The sequence below is a fragment of the Orcinus orca genome, chromosome 14 (genome assembly GCF_937001465.1).
Source record: "Orcinus orca chromosome 14, mOrcOrc1.1, whole genome shotgun sequence".
In the NCBI taxonomy this organism is placed as follows: domain Eukaryota; kingdom Metazoa; phylum Chordata; class Mammalia; order Artiodactyla; family Delphinidae; genus Orcinus; species Orcinus orca.
This window is the reverse complement of record NC_064572.1, coordinates 5,870,478-5,890,266: the sequence shown is the minus strand read 5'-3', so window position 1 is coordinate 5,890,266 and position 19,789 is coordinate 5,870,478. Positions and strand designations below refer to the sequence as shown.

The following is a 19,789-nucleotide window of genomic DNA, read 5'->3' as shown; positions in this document are numbered from 1 at the left end:
ATTCGTCAGTGCTACTTCAGGTCCTCACCCCTTCCCTTCTGACCCTGGGCGGTGAAATCCTCTTTCTGCAGCTGGCGTGCGGCAGAAAGTCAATGAGGCAAGAGTAGGTTTGGAGTATCCAAGGAGCAGAAAGGATGTCAGCGTGTGGAAAACAGAGCGAGCAAACTGGAGAGGAGAACGAAACAGTCAGAGAGGAAACAGAGGACCAGATTTCTAGGTCTGTGGAGGCACTCTGAGGACTTTGCATTTTCTGTGAAGAAGCCACTGAAGAAATTTGAGTGACATGATCTGACTTATGTTTTAACAAGATCTCTCTGGATGCCACGCTGATTAGAGACTGTAGGAGAGCAAGGACAAGCCCCAGAAGACCAACAGTTGATTCAAAGAAATGATTACTCAAACATGGTCCCCCTCCTCAGTGAAGACGCAGAGCAGGAATTGGCAAATAATGGCCACGAATCAAATCAGGCTCTCAGCCTGGATCTGTGGGACTGTGAGCTAATAATTGTTCTCACGTTTAGAAACCTTGTTGAAGAGGAAAGAGGAGGAGAAGCTACAGAAACTGTACATGGCCCACAAAGCCTAAGATATTTAAAATCCAGAAAATGCTTTCCAACACCTGACGTAAAGCATGTGGCTGGTAGGAGGTCCTCAACCAAATTTGGAAGAGGAATACATGAGTCAGTTAGTTCCTGAAAACACTGTAAAGTGATAGGTGTCAAGAAACATTTACCCCTTCACCCTTAACCTTCACAAATGATGCCAGTTCCATTGAGCTATTGAAAAATACATTCTGGCTTTCAGAAAAATAACCCAGAGGACATTTTCTCACATACGCAAGGTCATAAACAACTGTCAAGTGAAGTTGAAATAGCAACAAATCAAATAATAACAAAAAACAATTTTACTGATTTTTAAATCTTACAAAGCATTTTCATGTTCATTATCTAATTAATCCTCAAATCAACGTCATGAGATAGTTATTATTTCCCCATTAGAAATGACCACATATGAAATCCTGAGTGATTGCTCAAGAAAAGCTGAAATCTTGAGTGTTACATCTATTAAGGCCATGGGTGGGTGTTTTCCCATGGGAACATTGGATGCTAAAATCCACAGGGATTTTCAGCTCAAGATGGCAGACTAGGAAATATATTTACTTTCTGTTCCTCCTGAAACCATATCTAAATAAAACTGTAGAAATACCAAAATTAATCAACCAATAAAAGCCAAGATATTCTGGAAGTCATCAACCACAGAAAGATCTCAACACATTTCGAGAAGGCAAACAATGAAATGGAGGAGCCATGAATAAAATAATGAAGAAAAAAAGGCTGAGCCTAAGTAAGGTCTGCACAAAGTCACTCAGCTTTTGCTGAGCTCTGGTTATAGTAAAGGGCAGAGGAAAGAAGAGGGGCTGAAAACAAGGAGACAAACGTCATTTTAGGAAAAACACTTCATTTAATGAGCTCCAGGGAACACTCAGCCTGCTGCCATACTAACTCATGAATTACAATGGATTGTTGGTAAGCAAGACAAGAAAACAGGGAAGAAACAAAAGAAACAAAAATCAAGACACTGTTTCTAACTGAACTCTTCTCAAATGAGATCGAGGAATTATGGTTCAACGCCACAGCTGTAAATCATTTCTGCTCTTGGAGAGGTTACAAAGGGCTTATAATATTTCCCTTGTTTTCAGACAGAATTTAGGTCTGAGCAAAAGCTTTTGTGTCCTCCAACCCCAAAATTTATTGGGGATGGAAGCCCAGATTTGCTGGGACATACCATAAAAAGAATCTCATGAGCAGAGGGTCAAACTGATTTTGGAATATATGAATTATGCCCAGTGTGAGTTTCAATAGGTTTATACATATATATATAGATAGATATAGATATATAGATATAGATATAGATATACATTTTTACTGATCTATATGATTTTGGGTTCTGAAACTTCTACATGTCACATGCGTGATACATAACAGACAATGTCAGCCCCAGGAGGGAGAAAACACTCCAATGAAGCAAGCCAAAGAAACAAGTTTTAAGCAAGGTCAAGTGATGTGTAGACCAGGATTGTTCAATTCCTACCTGTCATGCTGAAGCTTCCAGCTCCTGAATAACAACACATGCTTCCCTTGTCCTAGACAGCCAAGAGTACGTCTCCTGTCTTGGGCATAAGAATCCCTAGAGTTACATATGTGTAGTAAAGAGTGGACCCAGCTGTCATACTCACAATGACCAAATTGTGTTGATCGTACTTTATACCAATACATCGCTCCACGCTGAAGTTGCAATAAATGATATATTTGCTTTCTAGACATATGAATGAGACGCCTTACTGGATATACTCCAGGAAGGCCAGAGAAGCTGGCTTCTAATTCATACGGAACAATTCACTGGTGAATTTCTTTCAGGATAACCCATGATTTATCTAGAATATCATCTTTACATATCTGGATCCTTCAAACTAGACAAAGGGAAAATACGGGCTTCAAGCCTCAGTTAGAAATATGGAATGGTGCCATGCTGACAACTGGTGGTCCCTGACCTGTATCTTCTGAGATTAGAACACAGTGTGGTGGATGACCAATTCATGCGTTGAACAAAAGAAGACCTCCTACAGGGCAGTGTAGCTGTTCGTTACAGGTATGGCACTTAGGGCTAAGTACCATAAGGACTACAAGCAAAAAAGAAAAACAAGTAACACATGAAGCATATACGATGAGGAGGCACCACAGTCCAGAGCACAAGCTCTGGAATCACACAGGCTTGGATCGAATCCCGGCTAAGCCACTACCATCTATATACCCTGAAGGACAGGCCAAGGTTTAAATGTTCTTTTACCAAATTTCAAAAAAGAAGTGAAGAAAGAACCTATCTGCCAGGAAGGGACATCGTGGGCTGCAGCATCCAGTCGGATCAGGGCTCTGCATCTCCTGCTCAGAAACCTTGGCCACCTGGCTCATGGTGATGCTGGCAGCTGAGCAGCCCTGGAGAAGGCGATCCTGTCTCCAGGTCTCGCAGAGGAGCTGGGGAGGTCTCCGGACGAGGTGGCCCACACCCTGGTAAGCTCTGGCTGCCTCCTGCTCTCAGGTCTGAGCAGGCTCTGGCCTCTGGGCCCCGTGGTGGTGAAGGCCTGGCCGATACATACGCAGGGCTGAGGGGACTGCAGAGCCAGTCCCCAGGCAGGATGAGCTCTGGAGGAGGCTTCCACAGTCCCCAACAGTCTCCACATGGTGGCCCATCTGGTGCCAAACACCTGCCACCCACAGCCAGAAGTCCCAGCCACTAGAAAGTCCAGAAGGGGCCCCGCCCTTTGCCTTTGGGCCGGGATTAAGCCAGCAGCTGGGCTTGCATGTGACCCCTGCCTCACCCCCTGCCCCGCCCGCTCTTTCTCTGTGACACGTACAATGGATATGTCATAAAGCCAGGCAGAGCCAGTGCTATAAATTCAGAGGAGTTAGAATCTAGGAAGAGGCTCTCCCACTTTCACTCTCTGCTCTCAGATCAGGCAGGCAGTACCTCTAATATGGAAGCTATGGACACCACACCTCCTTCACACGCTGTCCTCTTCCATTCTGCTCCTGTTTTCCCCAGCACCCCATTTACGGCTCTGGCGGGCATCGGTGCTTCAGCAGGAAGCACGTCAGACCCCGAACCTATGGACACCACACCTCCTTCACACGCTGTCATCTTCCATTCTGCTCCTGTTTTCCCCAGCACCCCATTTACGGCCCTGGCGGGCATCGCTGCTTCAGTAGGAAGCACGTCAGACCCCGAACCTATGGACACCACACCACCTTCACATGCTGTCATCTTCCATTCTGCTCCTGTTTTCCCCAGCACTCCATTTACGGCCCTGGCGGGCATCGCTGCTTCAGCAGGAAGCACGTCAGACCCCGAACCTATGGACACCACACCACCTTCACACGCTGTCATCTTCCATTCTGCTCCTGTTTTCCCCAGCACCCCATTTACGGCCCTGGCGGGCATCGCTGCTTCAGCAGGAAGCACGTCAGACCCCGAACCTATGGACACCACACCTCCTTCCCACGCTGTCATCTTCCATCCTGCTCCTCTTTACCCCAGCACCCCATTTACGGCTTAGGCCGGCACTGGTGCTTCATCAGGCAGCACCTCTAACACCAAAGCTATGGACACCACACCTCCTTCCCAGGCTGTCATTTTCCAGTCTGCCCTGTCTCTAATAGAACCACTACCCATTTCACACCGCTGTTCCAAGTTCTGGGAACACACCACCCAGTGATAGCAATGCCTCAGCCCATGCCTCGACTCATTTACCTGCAATGTGAGCCAACAGATAGACCAACACTTCAAAGTTATGACAGAAAGTTGAGTAAGTTATACGCTTGGAATTTCATTTATTATTATTAACAAGCACAACTGTAGTGCTTAGACTATAACAAGTACTATTCTAAGGGCTTACCAAATATTAACTCACTTATTCCTCATAATGGCAACCCTAGAGGTAGGGAATATTCATAATGTTCACTTTTCTGGGGGAAACTGAGGCCCAGAGACATTGAAGAGCTTGCCTAATGCCACACAGTAAGTAGGTGGCAAAACCCGGGATTAAAACCAGACCGTCTAGACTTTCATCACTTTGCTGTGTCACCGTACTATAAGTTGTGGTTAGGGAAGGAACTCAATTGACAAGACTCTGAACTAAAAGGAGAAGGGAGAAATGAGAAAATGAGTGATCCTAGAAACTAGAGTAGAGTTAGGCTCAGAAATTTCTGGTGATGAGACCCGGAAGAACAAGAACTTGGTTGGAATATTAACTTGGGGTAGTATCTGAATCCATGGAGAAATGGTTTTGTTTTCTGTAAAATTTAGAAAGGTCAGTTGGATGAAGATTAATGAAGACAAAAGTAGAAAGGAAAAGAAAAAGGTGCCTTAAGGGAGACATAACCGCTTCCCTCTACGTACCCACAGGTGGGGTCCTGTGGGAAAGGATGGAGCTCTCTCTACCGGGTTGGTCACCAGGCTGAACAAGGAGAAACATGGCAACCATTGGACTGGTTTTGATGATCTCTCAAAACCAAGGCTTCAGTTTCCAAGAACGACCTACGGTAGCATAACTAGTGTGTGTCACACATGCCACTAAGTGTGTTTCCACTCACACATTTTAATTGGAGAACTACTTCCTATGAGGTATGCATTAGTTCCCTATGGCTGCTGTAACAAATGACTACAAATGTGCTTGCTTCTAACAAAACACACTTATTTTCTTATGGTTCTGGAAGACAGAGGTCCAAAACCAGTTTCCCTGGGCTGAACCCAGAAGTCGACAGGGCCATCCATCCTCCTTCTAGAGGCTCTAAGCGAGAATCTGTTTGTTTCCTCGCCAGCATTCCTTCACTTCTGGCCACATCAATGCAACCCCAACTTCGTCATCACATTCTCTTTGGAGTACAAATTCCCTCTGCCTCTCTCTTACGAGAACACCAGTGGTTATATTTGGGCCCATCCAGATAGTCCAGGAGAATCTTCCCATCTGAGAACCATTACTTTCATCCCACTGGCAAAGTGCCTTCTGCCATTTAAGGTGACATTCACAGGTTCTGGAGAGTAGAATGTGGACATTTGGGGGCAATGGTATTATTCAGTCTACTACAAGGTAGATACTATTATCTTTCTCAGATGTAGGAAATGACGTTTAGGGAAGTAGTTTGTCTCAGGTCTACAATTTCCAGAGTAGAGACTTAAATTCTGCCACTGACACTTTAGGACACACCCTAAACAACTTGAATCTGTGTCCTTAACTACTGCATAATCCTTGGTTAAGAGTCACACTTAGGTATCAAGACCCAATTGAATACAACACAAGTACTGTCTCCTCTTTCACTATGTTTGCCTGGTGTACTGATGAATCTTGCCCAGAGCAGAAGAGTTCAGAAAATTGTTATGCAGGTTTACGAAGAGAAAGCATTTACTGTTTGACGTGCCCGGAGTAACGGAAGGCTTTTTCAAATAAAATATGCCACCAAATAGTCAAGTGTCACAACAGAGGTAACCCCGTGGGAGTCACGAGGAGACTAAAATTATCTCCAATTGTGCAGGAGAGAAAAGTTTCACTGAAGGCAGGTGTAGTTCAGCCAAGCCCTACAGCACAGAAGTTGGAATGTGGCTATGTACGAATGGGAAACAGTTTAATGCAGAATGGATGAGAAATATGCATTCGACCTATTCTAAAACAACTGGCTTATTAACTCAGTAAATCGATTTAGTCAGTCAAACTAGCTTTAGCTGATTACTTATCCAGGGAATAGCTGTTTAGAGTAATTTTTGTCATAGAACAGTAAATATAATGGTTGAACTATAGCTTTAGGCTTGCTAAGTGAAATAGATTGCTCTAGATGATTTTCAAGTGACTTACTTGGTAGTACTCACGAAATTGGGGGTTAACAATTGCTTAAGAAAACAAAGAGAATTGATTTTAAATAAACTACTTACTGTGTGAACTATCTGTTCAGTAGCTCATGTTAAACGGATGTTTATAATCCCCACTGGACAACCAACTACTTTTTTGCAAATGGCAATGTGAATTGCTCTCCCATAAACTATAGCAATGACCACCTATCTAATTTGTTGTCCAAACCAGAAATCTTCTAACAATACTGGTGTCCTAATAAAAATAAGCACGAAGGGAACACACACTGGGTGTCTCCCGTGTGCCTGTGCATGCATCTGTATCTCACTGAACCCCCATAACAGCCCCCAAGAGAGGGACTCTGAGTGTCCCCATGCTGCTTGTGGAGAAACAGGCACAGGAAGGTTCAATAGTCTATCTACCTAATATCACACAGAGGGTGGGAGAGCCCGTTTTTAAACCACCTGCCTCCAATTCCAGGTGCCAGGAGCCAGACTCAGCCTACAGCTCTCTTCTGCTCGCCTGGAGGTGAAACAAGGTGTCATGATTAGTCAAATCCCGGTCTTCACTCATCAAGGTAGCTTGAACACCTGCACATCCTCCAAGTAGCATGTAGCATAAGCAATAAGATGTTTGCCCCGTGATCGTCCAGGAACTTGGAATCAGCTGTGCCTGGTTAGGCTGAGCTGGTTTAGAGTGGAGAGGACCACCGATCTTCCACCTGGGCAAGTGCCTTTTGACCTCCTGCCATCAGAGGGCCGAAAACTCCAGCCTGAGAATGTGCTGAGGCCTGTAGCCTAGTTACGCCAGCTCAGAACAATGATGAGCACACGTTTTTCCAATCACCTTTCCTCATGCTCCCCATGCCTCATACTGCCCTGCTTCTTTATTCTTTATCCCACAGATACCCAAAGCCCCTTGCCTTTGGGGAGGCGGATTTGAGACCTATTGTCACGTCACGTCCTCGCTTGGCTGCCCTGTGAATAAACCTCCTCTTTGCTGCAAAATGAAAATGAAAAAATGAAAAAACATTTCAGTGTTTTGGCTTGCTGCGCCTCAGACGGAATGGTTGGGAGCAGTGGTACAGGACCCTTGCATGTGAGGGAAGCTGGTTCCTAGTAGTCACATTGCGGATGTTTTCTCCTCTCGGGGTGGGGGTGGGGCAGACATCCTGCTCTTCCGGAAAGGGAGAAACACAGGTGCCAAACCCTTGCCCTCAGCGTCACCGTCACCTAGGAGCTTGTTAGAAGCACAGAATCCAGGCCCCACCCAGAACTACTGAATACCAGCCTGCATTTAACAAGATCCCCAAGAGAGGCATACCCATAGTAAAGTTGGAGAGGCACCAAGCTGTCATCGTCTTCTCCGCAGCTAATGAAAACGAAGCAAAGATTCATCCCGAGCCGACTCTGCCTCAGTCACCTGGATATCCCATGAGCTCATTTAATCCTCCCCAGAACCTGCAAATGAGACTGAGGGTCAGAGTGGTCTAGCACCCAAGGTTCCATAAAAGAACATGACCAAGGCTCACTGGAGCCCAGACTTCCAAAAAAGAAGGCCCCTGAGCACAGCATGGCACCACCGCAGCCCAAACCGTGGGCCTGGAGGGTAGGCCAGGCTCCCCACGCAGAGTTCACACCATTCGACAGATGCCCACAGCAGACCACAAGGCAATATGAGAAGTAACTTCTGATTGTGGAATCTCTGAATTTTGAGATTTAAAGAAAAAAATCTGTTTTCGGGGGATGGTTAAAACAGTTCTACCAAGGAGTAAAGAGAGGGCATCTCAAGGCTCCTTCTGGACTAAGAATTTAATGCCTACTTATTGAGAAATGCTCCGTGCATTTGCTCAGCCCTACGTCAAGATGAAGTTCTCTGTGCCCTAGAAGCTTAGGTTCTAAAAAGGCCACAGAAATGGGTGAGACCTAAAACATGCCAGAACAATGCAACGGCCTTAATCAGACTGTCTTTGCTTTGCCTTGCTTACAAGTCACTGACTTTAAACTGAATATGGTGTCATGTCTTTATGTTTCTTGAAGCTTTTTTTTTTCAAAAGATCATATAAAGATTTTCTTCCATGGTAAGACTTTTATATTGTATTTTTCTTAAACTGGACTGTGGTACATTTACCCTCCATCAGATGATGGCTTATAACTCACCTTGCTTTGTTAAGAATACCGCTAGAGGCTTCTATGTCCCTACTAAAGAAAATACAATTTCAGGCCCATTGAAACCAATGAAAATCCAAGATTTCAGAGCACAAGATAATGAAAATTCTCTCTATCCGCATCTTTTACTGCTTTTAATCTGTTAACAGTCCCTAAGTGTGTCAGATGAAAGGTACTGTCGCGGGAATTGACATCATTAAGAGCATTCCATACAGGTAAGTCTTGATTGTTCCAAGTTCTCAAAAAGTTGGACATATTTACTGCCTCTATGACATCTCTAGGGTGTGTGGAAGAAATAAAAAAGAGGCCTGTACAATGTATTTCTCCAAATATACACACAAATAGTTTGCACATACAAACAGGGAACCCTTATAAATAATGGATGGGGAGCAAAGGATTGTCGGTAACGGAACTACTCATTTCGAAAGACAACACTGTCACCAAGTGTCCCCTCACCAAAACTGACTGGGAATTTTTAGGGGCCACCAAACCAGAGATGGAGATTTTTAGGCACATTCTTGCCAGAAAAGAGAGCCTAGGGCATAAACCACTCAACTTGTTGGCACGAATGCCAGGGCAACCCAAGCAAGGGGATATACAAGCCTACGTAACGCTTGGAAGTAGGAAGCTTTGGGGGACTACACCTGGGCTGGTACTGGCCTCCCTCCCCAAAGGGACAAGGAGAGCAGAAACCTAGATGGAGTCAAGAGAGAGAACAAAGAAAGGCAAGGCTGGGTATGGAGCAACGTGTGGATCCAGGAGTATGTGTCTCAGAACTGCCGGGGCTCTGCAGACCAGCTGCATCCCCATTCTCCTTGACCCTCATGGGTATAATGAACTCAGGATGGGCGCATCCCGGCTGCCAAGTCACTTCCACCTGTCCATGGAGTTGACAGTTACTTGCTCACAGTGAACCAACCTCTCTGGACCTAACAGCTACTGCAGGAGGCGGTAGTGGAGAACAAGGTGACGACAACGACCAGACGCAAAGGAGGAAGCGACGTTCAGCGGACCGACTGGGTGGACTGATGGTGTGGGGTTAAGTCTGCAGAGCTAAAGGGGCCAGATGTAGAAAAGGGAAGGGGAACCATGAGGATATGGTCAAGCCCCATCGTATGGATATTTCATCCATATGTTGTATGCAAATCCCATTCAATTTGCTCTGAGTGAACAAGAGAGAACAAAATTATCCTTTAAACCATGTCAGTGACTTTATTTACCATCTCATTTGATGAGCTCATAGCCCAGGGTCAGAGGGAAATGGGAGCTGTGAGTCTGCCATCTCTCAGGAAGTCTCAGGCCTCAGAGGCCCCTCAGAGCCAAACTACCTCACCTTTTGCACTTTTCAAGCAACGTTATTCCTAAGTGCGAGTCACCCTCTTCATCAGGTTCTCCAAGAAACAGCAATCTCTCCCAGTGAGAGAGGAAAAATGGGCTACTTTGGCTTGCTGAGGCACAATATGTAGTTCTCCAAAATGGTACCTGCCTGGGGATTTTTCAAGAAAATTAAGTATCAGTGGTGATTTGTTTGTCTTCACATAACGTATGACCCAGATGTGCTGAGAAATAAGAAAAGGACGAACGAATCAAGGGCGGCTGATCCAAGGAGGCAAGGGGCAACTTCCACAGCCTACGTGGAAAGCTAGAGGGAGGGAACATCCAGCTGGTGGGAGCTGAAGACACGGGCCAGTCCTCCTTGGGCTCGGGATGCCACCCCCTCTTCCTACATCTTCACGCTCTCCTTCTCTGTTGGCCCCTCCCAGCCATATTAAAGAGCCACAAGGAACTGCTCTCCTCCATTCCATTCTCCTGTCCTCCTATCCACCCCTCCCTTCTTTCCCTTTGCCATCAATTTCTTGACTTGCCCCCCATTTCTCCCCTCCCATCCACACTGCGGTCTGGTTTCTGCCCCCCTACTCTCGTGAAACTGATCTCCTTGAAGCCCCCAATGATTTCTCCGTTGACAAGTCCAGGGCACTACTTCTCAATCCTTATCTTTGTGACCGCCAAGCCGAGTCAGATCTTAAACAACGTCTCTGTCTTGAAAATCTCTTCCCTTGGCTTCCGCGCCACCTTTCCTTTTCTTTCCATGAGACCGATCACAACCAGTGCTGCAGATTCCATCGAATTAAGGAATGCTGTTGCCTACATGTGTGAATGAGCTCAAGTGAAGTAGAGGACAGCTAAAGTGAAACGTCTTCATGAATGTCCACGTGGCTGAGCAGCAAGTTAACCTTTCCTACATGTGCTAAAGAAGAAGAGTTGGGTTTTATTTTATTTACTTTTCCCTGGACTGTGTTGAATGACTATCATCTACAAGTTCAGGCTACTTTTGGCTGAGGATTAATGCACTGGGAGAGCTGAGAGAAAACTGAACAATAGAGCTGTCTTTTTCTTGACCAGTTCACCTTAGTTTCCCAAACTCTAAGTCTTTCCCGAATTCTTTCTCCTTTTTATTGTAGTAAAAGGAACATAACACAAAATTCACCATTTGGATCATTTTACAATTCACCGTACCATTCAGTGGAATTTACTACTGTCACAATGTTGTGTAACTATCACCACTGCCGAGCTGCAAAACATTTTCATCAACCAAGAGGAAACCTACACCCATTTTAAGGAGTCATTCCCTATTTCCCTCTCTTCCAACCCCCTGGCAACCACTAATGTAGAATCTTTTCTGTGTGTATGGATTTGCCACTGCTGGACATTTCATATAAATGGAACCATACGATATGTAGCCTTTCATGCCTGACTCCTTTCACTTAGTTGCATCCATCATGTAGCATGTATCAGAAATCCACTCACTGTTATGGCTGAATCCTTCATACCCTTTGAATACAAAATTAAAAATACGTTGAGAGTGAAGCTCTGTTTTAATGGCACATCTATTAGGCCAATTCATTGAAAGAAGCTGAAGATGGAGATATTGTTGTGAAATGATAATCGTTGAGAAGCCTCAGCCAATTGGATAACGAAAAGTTTGGGAAATGTTGCAAAAAATTATCTGCTTTATGTTAAAAGCCTATTAAACAAGGATGCAGGAGATTGTCTTTTTCTTGCAGGTAACTTAAATGAGGCAGAAAGAAATAACTGCCCTTTAAAACACATTTTGAAAGGATTCTATTTATTCTTAATAGACGAATGGGAGGACAGGAAGTTCACATCCAATATGGACTCCCTGTCCAAACACTGTTTATCATTCTAGCCACCACTATGGAATTATATTTCTTGAGAGTAAGGCAGTTCAATTCCTGCATATTACTTTCTAAAATTCATCCATCAAATCCATTAATACAGTATAAACAAGAGTTGTTCATGTTTCAGTGCACTTCAAATATCAGGTATAAAGAACCCCCAGTAAGAAAAAGAATCCTATATCTCTTGCCAGAATGTGGTCAGCTCTGGGGTGCTCTGCTAGCTGAAAGACACATTCATTATTAAGGGGATAGAGGCTGTTTAAGTGGGATGAGAGCCAAAAAATTTTAACTACATATATGTGTGAAGAACAGTGCTAGGTTATCTCATATTCTATATCAGTCAAGGCTCACCGTTTTACATACGTGAAAAGCAAAGTTAAAAGTGTATTAGTAGGGCTTCCCTGTTGGCACGGTGGTTAAGGATCCACCTGCCAGTGCACGGGACACACGTTTGAGCCCTGGTCCGGGAAGATCCCACATGCCACGGAGCAACTAAGACCATGTGCCACAACTACTGAGCCTACGTGCTAGAGCCCGTGAACCACAGCTACTGAAGCCCACGCACCTAGACCCCGTGCTCAGCAACAACGAGAAGCCACCACAATGAGAAGCCCGCGTACTGCAACAAAGAGTAGCCCCCGCTCACCGCAACTAGAGAAAGCCCGCGCACAGCAACGAAGAGCCTAGGCAGCCAAAGATAAATAAATAAATACGTCTATTTTTAAGAAAAGTGTTTTAGTAACTTACTAAAAGGCACGCAACCAGTAAACGTGAGCAAGAATTCAATCCCAAATCTGTCACACTGAAGTTTAAGCTAATACTTGAGATTAATAAAAACAGCACTAAATTAAAAGTTCAGAGATATTTTTTATTTCATACTTTCACTAATGCTCTTTGGAGATAAATCATGTCATTTATATGGGCCTTAGTTTTCACAACTTTAATAGTTGGAAGCTTGACTAGATGATCTGTATGTAGTCTTCCAATTCTAAAATGTTCCACTAATTTGGACTGCTACAATAATTGCCCTTGCAATACATGCATGCTGCCACCAAGTAGCAGTAGAGACTACTAGTTCCTTTTTTACCCCTAGTGGGGGTGCATTTTGACAGCGGACTTATCCGTCAATAGTACAACCTGTTAGTATAACTATGAGATAACAAAATAATCTGGTATTCTTTCCTGTAAAAGAGAAGCTTTACATTGTGTCTGTGAATCGTACCAGAATCACCTGTAGGTTTTTAAATATAGAGGAAATCCTGAACCCATTGAATGAGACTCTTCAGAGACAGGACTTGGGCATCTGGAATTTTGGGTTCCCATCATTTGTATATTTTATTTCATTTCATTTTTGCCGATGTACAATATTTGTCACATCCTTTTGAATCTTTGAAACTTTCTTTTTGTTTGAAATTTTAGAATATTCCATAATCTTCACCTACTTTTCATAAGGTGTTATCTGTTATGTTTATTCGATCTTGTGCGTCTCCTGGTTAAGACTTCTTTCTTTCCTTTTTTTGTTTTTTTCGGGGCCCTGCCTCATGTCTTGCAGGATCTTAGTTCCCTGACCTGGGATTGGACCCCAGGGCCCCAGCAGTGAAAGCGTCATGTTCTAAATACTGGACCACCAGGGAAGTCCCAAGATTTCAGTTGTAAATGACTTCTTTCCCCACTCTAATTCATTCCTGGGATCAGTTTCATGTTTGGACATTAAAGCAACCTTGCATTGCCAGAATAAAGCTACTTTGATTCTGATATATGATTGTTTTACATACCATGGATACAGTTTGTGCTTCTCTTTACACATTTTGCATGCATGTTCAAAGGAGAAACTGGCCTGTGATTCTATTCTCGTAATATTCTTTATCGATTTTTTTGTTGCTTTTTTAAGATTCTATACTTTATGTTTTATTTATTTATTTTTGGCTGCATTGGGTCTTCATTGCTGCATGCGAGCTTTCTCTAGTTTCGGCGAGCGGGGGTCTATTCTTTGTTGCGGTGAGTAGGCTTCTCATTGCAGCCTTCTGACCCCATGGGCTTCTGACCCCATTCGTCAGTGCTACTTCAGGTCCTCACCCCTTCCCTTCTGACCCTGGGCGGTGAAATCCTCTTTCTGCAGCTGGCGTGCGGCAGAAAGTCAATGAGGCAAGAGTAGGTTTGGAGTATCCAAGGAGCAGAAAGGATGTCAGCGTGTGGAAAACAGAGCGAGCAAACTGGAGAGGAGAACGAAACAGTCAGAGAGGAAACAGAGGACCAGATTTCTAGGTCTGTGGAGGCACTCTGAGGACTTTGCATTTTCTGTGAAGAAGCCACTGAAGAAATTTGAGTGACATGATCTGACTTATGTTTTAACAAGATCTCTCTGGATGCCACGCTGATTAGAGACTGTAGGAGAGCAAGGACAAGCCCCAGAAGACCAACAGTTGATTCAAAGAAATGATTACTCAAACATGGTCCCCCTCCTCAGTGAAGACGCAGAGCAGGAATTGGCAAATAATGGCCACGAATCAAATCAGGCTCTCAGCCTGGATCTGTGGGACTGTGAGCTAATAATTGTTCTCACGTTTAGAAACCTTGTTGAAGAGGAAAGAGGAGGAGAAGCTACAGAAACTGTACATGGCCCACAAAGCCTAAGATATTTAAAATCCAGAAAATGCTTTCCAACACCTGACGTAAAGCATGTGGCTGGTAGGAGGTCCTCAACCAAATTTGGAAGAGGAATACATGAGTCAGTTAGTTCCTGAAAACACTGTAAAGTGATAGGTGTCAAGAAACATTTACCCCTTCACCCTTAACCTTCACAAATGATGCCAGTTCCATTGAGCTATTGAAAAATACATTCTGGCTTTCAGAAAAATAACCCAGAGGACATTTTCTCACATACGCAAGGTCATAAACAACTGTCAAGTGAAGTTGAAATAGCAACAAATCAAATAATAACAAAAAACAATTTTACTGATTTTTAAATCTTACAAAGCATTTTCATGTTCATTATCTAATTAATCCTCAAATCAACGTCATGAGATAGTTATTATTTCCCCATTAGAAATGACCACATATGAAATCCTGAGTGATTGCTCAAGAAAAGCTGAAATCTTGAGTGTTACATCTATTAAGGCCATGGGTGGGTGTTTTCCCATGGGAACATTGGATGCTAAAATCCACAGGGATTTTCAGCTCAAGATGGCAGACTAGGAAATATATTTACTTTCTGTTCCTCCTGAAACCATATCTAAATAAAACTGTAGAAATACCAAAATTAATCAACCAATAAAAGCCAAGATATTCTGGAAGTCATCAACCACAGAAAGATCTCAACACATTTCGAGAAGGCAAACAATGAAATGGAGGAGCCATGAATAAAATAATGAAGAAAAAAAGGCTGAGCCTAAGTAAGGTCTGCACAAAGTCACTCAGCTTTTGCTGAGCTCTGGTTATAGTAAAGGGCAGAGGAAAGAAGAGGGGCTGAAAACAAGGAGACAAACGTCATTTTAGGAAAAACACTTCATTTAATGAGCTCCAGGGAACACTCAGCCTGCTGCCATACTAACTCATGAATTACAATGGATTGTTGGTAAGCAAGACAAGAAAACAGGGAAGAAACAAAAGAAACAAAAATCAAGACACTGTTTCTAACTGAACTCTTCTCAAATGAGATCGAGGAATTATGGTTCAACGCCACAGCTGTAAATCATTTCTGCTCTTGGAGAGGTTACAAAGGGCTTATAATATTTCCCTTGTTTTCAGACAGAATTTAGGTCTGAGCAAAAGCTTTTGTGTCCTCCAACCCCAAAATTTATTGGGGATGGAAGCCCAGATTTGCTGGGACATACCATAAAAAGAATCTCATGAGCAGAGGGTCAAACTGATTTTGGAATATATGAATTATGCCCAGTGTGAGTTTCAATAGGTTTATACATATATATATAGATAGATATAGATATATAGATATAGATATAGATATACATTTTTACTGATCTATATGATTTTGGGTTCTGAAACTTCTACATGTCACATGCGTGATACATAACAGACAATGTCAGCCCCAGGAGGGAGAAAACACTCCAATGAAGCAAGCCAAAGAAACAAGTTTTAAGCAAGGTCAAGTGATGTGTAGACCAGGATTGTTCAATTCCTACCTGTCATGCTGAAGCTTCCAGCTCCTGAATAACAACACATGCTTCCCTTGTCCTAGACAGCCAAGAGTACGTCTCCTGTCTTGGGCATAAGAATCCCTAGAGTTACATATGTGTAGTAAAGAGTGGACCCAGCTGTCATACTCACAATGACCAAATTGTGTTGATCGTACTTTATACCAATACATCGCTCCACGCTGAAGTTGCAATAAATGATATATTTGCTTTCTAGACATATGAATGAGACGCCTTACTGGATATACTCCAGGAAGGCCAGAGAAGCTGGCTTCTAATTCATACGGAACAATTCACTGGTGAATTTCTTTCAGGATAACCCATGATTTATCTAGAATATCATCTTTACATATCTGGATCCTTCAAACTAGACAAAGGGAAAATACGGGCTTCAAGCCTCAGTTAGAAATATGGAATGGTGCCATGCTGACAACTGGTGGTCCCTGACCTGTATCTTCTGAGATTAGAACACAGTGTGGTGGATGACCAATTCATGCGTTGAACAAAAGAAGACCTCCTACAGGGCAGTGTAGCTGTTCGTTACAGGTATGGCACTTAGGGCTAAGTACCATAAGGACTACAAGCAAAAAAGAAAAACAAGTAACACATGAAGCATATACGATGAGGAGGCACCACAGTCCAGAGCACAAGCTCTGGAATCACACAGGCTTGGATCGAATCCCGGCTAAGCCACTACCATCTATATACCCTGAAGGACAGGCCAAGGTTTAAATGTTCTTTTACCAAATTTCAAAAAAGAAGTGAAGAAAGAACCTATCTGCCAGGAAGGGACATCGTGGGCTGCAGCATCCAGTCGGATCAGGGCTCTGCATCTCCTGCTCAGAAACCTTGGCCACCTGGCTCATGGTGATGCTGGCAGCTGAGCAGCCCTGGAGAAGGCGATCCTGTCTCCAGGTCTCGCAGAGGAGCTGGGGAGGTCTCCGGACGAGGTGGCCCACACCCTGGTAAGCTCTGGCTGCCTCCTGCTCTCAGGTCTGAGCAGGCTCTGGCCTCTGGGCCCCGTGGTGGTGAAGGCCTGGCCGATACATACGCAGGGCTGAGGGGACTGCAGAGCCAGTCCCCAGGCAGGATGAGCTCTGGAGGAGGCTTCCACAGTCCCCAACAGTCTCCACATGGTGGCCCATCTGGTGCCAAACACCTGCCACCCACAGCCAGAAGTCCCAGCCACTAGAAAGTCCAGAAGGGGCCCCGCCCTTTGCCTTTGGGCCGGGATTAAGCCAGCAGCTGGGCTTGCATGTGACCCCTGCCTCACCCCCTGCCCCGCCCGCTCTTTCTCTGTGACACGTACAATGGATATGTCATAAAGCCAGGCAGAGCCAGTGCTATAAATTCAGAGGAGTTAGAATCTAGGAAGAGGCTCTCCCACTTTCACTCTCTGCTCTCAGATCAGGCAGGCAGTACCTCTAATATGGAAGCTATGGACACCACACCTCCTTCACACGCTGTCCTCTTCCATTCTGCTCCTGTTTTCCCCAGCACCCCATTTACGGCTCTGGCGGGCATCGGTGCTTCAGCAGGAAGCACGTCAGACCCCGAACCTATGGACACCACACCTCCTTCACACGCTGTCATCTTCCATTCTGCTCCTGTTTTCCCCAGCACCCCATTTACGGCCCTGGCGGGCATCGCTGCTTCAGTAGGAAGCACGTCAGACCCCGAACCTATGGACACCACACCACCTTCACATGCTGTCATCTTCCATTCTGCTCCTGTTTTCCCCAGCACTCCATTTACGGCCCTGGCGGGCATCGCTGCTTCAGCAGGAAGCACGTCAGACCCCGAACCTATGGACACCACACCACCTTCACACGCTGTCATCTTCCATTCTGCTCCTGTTTTCCCCAGCACCCCATTTACGGCCCTGGCGGGCATCGCTGCTTCAGCAGGAAGCACGTCAGACCCCGAACCTATGGACACCACACCTCCTTCCCACGCTGTCATCTTCCATCCTGCTCCTCTTTACCCCAGCACCCCATTTACGGCTTAGGCCGGCACTGGTGCTTCATCAGGCAGCACCTCTAACACCAAAGCTATGGACACCACACCTCCTTCCCAGGCTGTCATTTTCCAGTCTGCCCTGTCTCTAATAGAACCACTACCCATTTCACACCGCTGTTCCAAGTTCTGGGAACACACCACCCAGTGATAGCAATGCCTCAGCCCATGCCTCGACTCATTTACCTGCAATGTGAGCCAACAGATAGACCAACACTTCAAAGTTATGACAGAAAGTTGAGTAAGTTATACGCTTGGAATTTCATTTATTATTATTAACAAGCACAACTGTAGTGCTTAGACTATAACAAGTACTATTCTAAGGGCTTACCAAATATTAACTCACTTATTCCTCATAATGGCAACCCTAGAGGTAGGGAATATTCATAATGTTCACTTTTCTGGGGGAAACTGAGGCCCAGAGACATTGAAGAGCTTGCCTAATGCCACACAGTAAGTAGGTGGCAAAACCCGGGATTAAAACCAGACCGTCTAGACTTTCATCACTTTGCTGTGTCACCGTACTATAAGTTGTGGTTAGGGAAGGAACTCAATTGACAAGACTCTGAACTAAAAGGAGAAGGGAGAAATGAGAAAATGAGTGATCCTAGAAACTAGAGTAGAGTTAGGCTCAGAAATTTCTGGTGATGAGACCCGGAAGAACAAGAACTTGGTTGGAATATTAACTTGGGGTAGTATCTGAATCCATGGAGAAATGGTTTTGTTTTCTGTAAAATTTAGAAAGGTCAGTTGGATGAAGATTAATGAAGACAAAAGTAGAAAGGAAAAGAAAAAGGTGCCTTAAGGGAGACATAACCGCTTCCCTCTACGTACCCACAGGTGGGGTCCTGTGGGAAAGGATGGAGCTCTCTCTACCGGGTTGGTCACCAGGCTGAACAAGGAGAAACATGGCAACCATTGGACTGGTTTTGATGATCTCTCAAAACCAAGGCTTCAGTTTCCAAGAACGACCTACGGTAGCATAACTAGTGTGTGTCACACATGCCACTAAGTGTGTTTCCACTCACACATTTTAATTGGAGAACTACTTCCTATGAGGTATGCATTAGTTCCCTATGGCTGCTGTAACAAATGACTACAAATGTGCTTGCTTCTAACAAAACACACTTATTTTCTTATGGTTCTGGAAGACAGAGGTCCAAAACCAGTTTCCCTGGGCTGAACCCAGAAGTCGACAGGGCCATCCATCCTCCTTCTAGAGGCTCTAAGCGAGAATCTGTTTGTTTCCTCGCCAGCATTCCTTCACTTCTGGCCACATCAATGCAACCCCAACTTCGTCATCACATTCTCTTTGGAGTACAAATTCCCTCTGCCTCTCTCTTACGAGAACACCAGTGGTTATATTTGGGCCCATCCAGATAGTCCAGGAGAATCTTCCCATCTGAGAACCATTACTTTCATCCCACTGGCAAAGTGCCTTCTGCCATTTAAGGTGACATTCACAGGTTCTGGAGAGTAGAATGTGGACATTTGGGGGCAATGGTATTATTCAGTCTACTACAAGGTAGATACTATTATCTTTCTCAGATGTAGGAAATGACGTTTAGGGAAGTAGTTTGTCTCAGGTCTACAATTTCCAGAGTAGAGACTTAAATTCTGCCACTGACACTTTAGGACACACCCTAAACAACTTGAATCTGTGTCCTTAACTACTGCATAATCCTTGGTTAAGAGTCACACTTAGGTATCAAGACCCAATTGAATACAACACAAGTACTGTCTCCTCTTTCACTATGTTTGCCTGGTGTACTGATGAATCTTGCCCAGAGCAGAAGAGTTCAGAAAATTGTTATGCAGGTTTACGAAGAGAAAGCATTTACTGTTTGACGTGCCCGG

At 44.5% G+C, this 19,789-nt stretch overlaps 2 long non-coding RNA genes across 9 annotated transcripts in view; one reads left to right on the top strand and one right to left on the bottom strand.

Annotated features, from left to right (window-relative positions):
* The window catches only part of LOC125961020 (uncharacterized), a 42,801-nt gene that overhangs the window by 10,832 nt on the left and 12,180 nt on the right, over positions 1-19,789 (top strand). For 5 of the 6 annotated variants that reach the window (XR_007471321.1, XR_007471322.1, XR_007471323.1 and 2 more), the window contains 3 exons: positions 4,960-5,178; positions 6,878-6,974; positions 18,773-18,991. This is a non-coding gene — a long non-coding RNA (uncharacterized LOC125961020). Of the gene's footprint in view, positions 1-4,959; positions 5,179-6,086; positions 6,151-6,877; positions 6,975-18,772; positions 18,992-19,789 lie in introns of all 6 variants that reach the window. The other variant, XR_007471324.1, reaches the window with a different exon arrangement.
* LOC125961019 (uncharacterized) overlaps positions 1-19,789 on the bottom strand; it is a 38,568-nt gene that overhangs the window by 17,838 nt on the left and 941 nt on the right. The window contains exons 2-4 of one of the 3 annotated variants that reach the window (XR_007471317.1): positions 9,899-10,051; positions 7,721-7,857; positions 6,820-6,919 (exon numbers count right to left, since the gene is read on the bottom strand). This is a non-coding gene — a long non-coding RNA (uncharacterized LOC125961019). The remainder of the gene's footprint in view (positions 1-6,819; positions 6,920-7,720; positions 7,858-9,898; positions 10,052-19,789) is intronic. The other 2 variants (XR_007471319.1, XR_007471318.1) reach the window with 2 other exon arrangements.